Genomic DNA, 4,380 nt, shown 5'->3' on the forward strand with positions numbered 1-4,380 from the left:
TCTGTAGTTTTCATTAAAAAGAAAAAAAAAATATATATATATATAATAAAAAACAAACTTTTTACTGTGCACCTGCATGATATATTGTCAAGACTGCTAAAAAGTGGCTCAGCCCTCACTGCTAGAATCTTTCTTTTTGGATCTTCTAATTAAGTAGGCAATGTTTTAACTTTAAAGTCCTTTACAGTTTATCTTGTGTTTATTAATGTCCCTATTGTAATACATCACAAAGACTATATTTTTGGCAAGGTACGTGGCTTATCCTGACCACTTCCTGAAAATTCTAGTTGCCTGGGATATGGATTTTCTTGTTTACAGCAAATAAAGACCATTTGTAGCCAATGCTGCTTTGAACTGGCTCTAAATGATTAATCACATAGTGCAGGTTCTGTGAGTATAAAGTATACCTGTCATAAGATAAATATTAGTTGCCAGTGCGGATTGGCTGTGATGTTGATTCATTGGGTCTATGCTTTGAGTCACAGGGGTGGATTTACTCAAGGCAAATAGGTTCTATTCGATTTGCTAGGGTATCTTCTTTAGCTTAGTACATGTGGGGAATAACAAACAGTGGGTGCTGGGCTGTCTCTGGCTTAATACTTTAAATCACTAACCATAACCAAGCAAGCAGAAAGGGAAGTCAGAACTCCTGGTTTGCATACTGATCTTTGTCTGTGATTACAAAGCACTGAAGCCAGAGGGTCATTATAACAGCAAAATAACATCTTCCAAAAGAGATCAGCACTGGCAACACCATATATTTATAAAAGTACTGGGCAAGGCTTACTTGCAGTTCAGAACTCTTGAGATTAATTCAGGTTAACACTACAGGAACAAAATTATTTTTAAAGGGGATTTCCCTTTTTATCAGATGCACAGAGATAAAGCTTTAAAGGATACGAATACCCATAGTATAGTTGTCCTTTAATGAATCCTCTAACCCCCTGACTGCAGCCTGACATGAAAAAGAGCTTCCCTGTTCCAGTGATATTCAATGTGCGGCTCTACTCGGTGCTGCACACAATTTGCTCGGAAAACATCCCCACCAGGTCCTGTTTTTACTGTGCATGTGTGCCGCGGCTCTATTTATGCATATGGGTAAGCTGCACTTTGTAGGATGGCTAGAGGCCACAATGAGTATGACTCACCAATAAGGATAAATGGGGTCGTGGCACAAGTGTATTGGGGGAAGAGGACCAAAAAGGGAAAATTTCCAAGCAAAGGCTGTGTGTCACTGGGTGTGGGCCCCCCAATGAATATTTCTGGAGCATGGAGGGAGGTAAGTATTTTACACAGCAAGCTTCAATGTTAAAACATGGGCTGTTTTACATGTTTAACTGCACAGAGTTTAGCATGTTTCAGTTACATTTATAAAAATACATAAGGAGGGGAATGCATCAAATCTGGAGCAGCTGGGCATGGCAAACCAATAAGCTTCTCTCTGTCATTTTCAAAGCTTAACTGAACAAACTAAAGAGAGGAGCTGATTGGATGCTATGGACAACTGCTCCAGATTCTGTCTGTCACTTTAAAGGGTAAAGTCCAGCTAACTCTTTTTAAACAGTTACAACAAGAGTTCTTTTCCTTTTGGGATATAAAAGTTGACCATTGTAAACACACCTGTCAGTCTTAAATGGTGTGCCTCAGCCCCCTAACTGCCACTTCTGCTGGACACTTTGGTCTGTTAAAGGAGTTTGAGAAGTAACAGGCTTACTGGTTCGAACACTGTGTAAAAATAAAAAGCACTAATGTAGCCACCGCATCTGAGGATTGTTAAGCTGCAATATATTAAATGTTTGGTTTGGATATACTTAAAGGAGAACTATGAGATGAGTGATTTTCACTCACCTCATAGTTCTAGCCGACCTGTGACAATGAGACTGTCACAGGTCGGCTCAGTAGATCGGGAGGTGAGCGAACACATACCAGGTTCGCTCACCTCTCGATCCTGTCACGGCTCTCTGCCGTGGCAGGGGGAGGGGCTGGATTCCCCGCTCCGATCTGCCAGCGCTGACTGGCGGAACGGACAGGGGGAGGGGGCGGGTACAGCTGGCTCTGCCTCTAGATAGGTAGAGCCAGCTGTCACTCACGCAGCTGGGCGGATCCCGTCATCTACGTCGGGATCCGCTGCGGCATCTCAGGATACCGCGAGCTACAGCTGAGCTACAGCTACAGCTATACTGAGCTTAGGGTAACGGGAGGACGCTAGTTTGTGTCCTCCCGTTACCCTAAGGAGAACTATGGGGAAAAACACTGACCCCATAGTTCTCCTTTAAAAAGATTCATGCGAGTGCAGCCAACCTCCCTGGACATGAAGACGAAAAAACTACCCCAGATTGAACAGAAGGATAGTGTGAATAATAGACAAAAAGCCAAAGAAAACTTCCAAAGAGATACCAGCTGATTTCCTATGTCAAGGCATATCAGTGACTGATCAAAGAAAAGAACACCATACTTAGTGTGACAGATGGAGGAGGCTGCTTTGCTTCATCTGGCATGGGGTGCCTTGAATCTGTGCAGGACACTCAATCTCAAAACGATGTAGGTATTCTGGGGTGAAATGAACTGCCCAATGTCAGAAAACAGGTGGGTCCGACAACACGACCATGACCAACACACAGTAGCCAAGAACAAAACATTGGACTATTCTGAAGTGGCCTTCTGTGAGCCCTGATATGAATCTTATCAAACGTCTATGAGCTGAAACATGCAGTCTGGAGAAGGCATCCTTCAAACCTGAGACAGCTGAAGCTACCTGTTGGCAAGTGCTCCGACAGCTACAGAAATCACTTGTTTACAGTGATTGCCAATTTTAATTTGTTTTATTATTTAAAATGTATTGAATCAAAAAGCAGTCTAAATTTTATTAAATATGGAATAAAAAATGATGGATGTCAATAGCTTTGGTCGCTTTCAATATAATTTAGAGAAAATTGTGGGCTCCTTATTTTGTGGAAGGATATAAAGAAATGTGTGCAGTGCAGGTTAGGCACAATGCTTAATACCCCAAACTAGGGAAGCACCGATATCAGTATTGGTGCCAATACTGAGCATTTTCACAGTACTTGTACACGTGAAAATGCCCCGATACTAAATGCAGATACTGGCACTTTAAATGTTTTCAACTGAAGTGGTTACCTGAGGTCCTGTGCTTGGACATCTCCTTCCTGGGGAACCCTGCTGCCAGCAAGACCCTCTGGACCCCTGGTGAGACCCCCGCACAGCCCTCCTGAAATCGTCCACTGGAGGAGCAGCACATGTAGCTTCATATTACTCTGCATTGCTCTATAATGTATTGCTGGGATTTGTAGTCCTCTATAGCCGCTTGCCATTCGTCATTGCTATATAATGTATCACTGGGCTTTGTAGTCCTCTACAGCTATTGGTATTCTGCGTAGCTGTATAATATATTTGCTGGGATTTGTAGTCCTCTATCGCTGGTGGTATTCTGCATTGTTATATAATGTATTGCTGGGATTTGTAGTCCCTCAACAGCGTGGCGTCAGTGGCAGAACTACCAGGGTAGCAGCATTTGCAGCTGTGACCTGGCTCTGGCACTTCACCACTGTCATAAAATCATTAATCTGTATTGTTTTAGAAAAACTGTCACATGACACTAAAAAAGTATCGATAATTGGTATCGACGAGTACTTGAGGAAAAATAACGGTACTCGGTCTGGAAAAAATGGTATCGGTGCATCCCTACCGTAAACCAAAACTTTTTGGGTTGGCTAGAGCTGGAAAGGTATTAGTACCTGCGTCAGTGTTTATTTGTTGTCCATGTTCCTGTTGAAATGTCCTTACATCAATAGTGTGACCAGAACAGGAAGGGTTGAGCAACCTTTCCAACAAGAAAACAGTTATAAAAACCTGACTTCCTACCAAAAACTCAAAACATATTTTCCTAGGAGTTCTACTTTCAGTAATACATTTGTAAAACTGTCCCCCTCCCCATTTTTTTGTAAATACTTGTTGGACGGTCCAAATCCCATAATGTTTTCAGAGAGTAGCAGGGGATTAGATCTGTCTGCGGTATGTCCGTGGTTGTGACAAAATATAATAAATACACACAATGCAGTCTGATTTACTACTAAACCTTCCCACATATCTCCATCTAAAGACTGCTGTGATTAGTAACAGTCAACTGTGAGGAACCTTTGTTGCAGGTTCTGCTTTAGCCCAACCTTAGATGGTGATTTTTTATCTTTACAGTAGTTCTTCTTTAAAACTACTGTTCAAAGACAAGTTCATAAAATGCTTCAGACAGTAATTTCAAATATACTGCAGTGGCCATCTTAAAGTAGATTGACCTTTCAGTAACCTTAAAATTCCATTAATAAAATCATAGAAATATGGAAAAAGGAGACTAATAGGTTAGAG

General features: G+C 41.7%; 1 protein-coding gene across 1 annotated transcript in view; it reads left to right on the plus strand.

Moving 5' to 3' along the window:
• The window catches only part of CUNH6orf203 (chromosome unknown C6orf203 homolog), a 26,172-nt gene that overhangs the window by 9,352 nt on the left and 12,440 nt on the right, over window positions 1–4,380 (plus strand). The window lies entirely within an intron of this gene.

The sequence above is a fragment of the Nanorana parkeri genome, unplaced genomic scaffold (assembly GCF_000935625.1).
Source record: "Nanorana parkeri isolate BGI_ZX_2015 unplaced genomic scaffold, ASM93562v1 scaffold123, whole genome shotgun sequence".
Lineage (NCBI taxonomy): Eukaryota > Metazoa > Chordata > Amphibia > Anura > Dicroglossidae > Nanorana > Nanorana parkeri.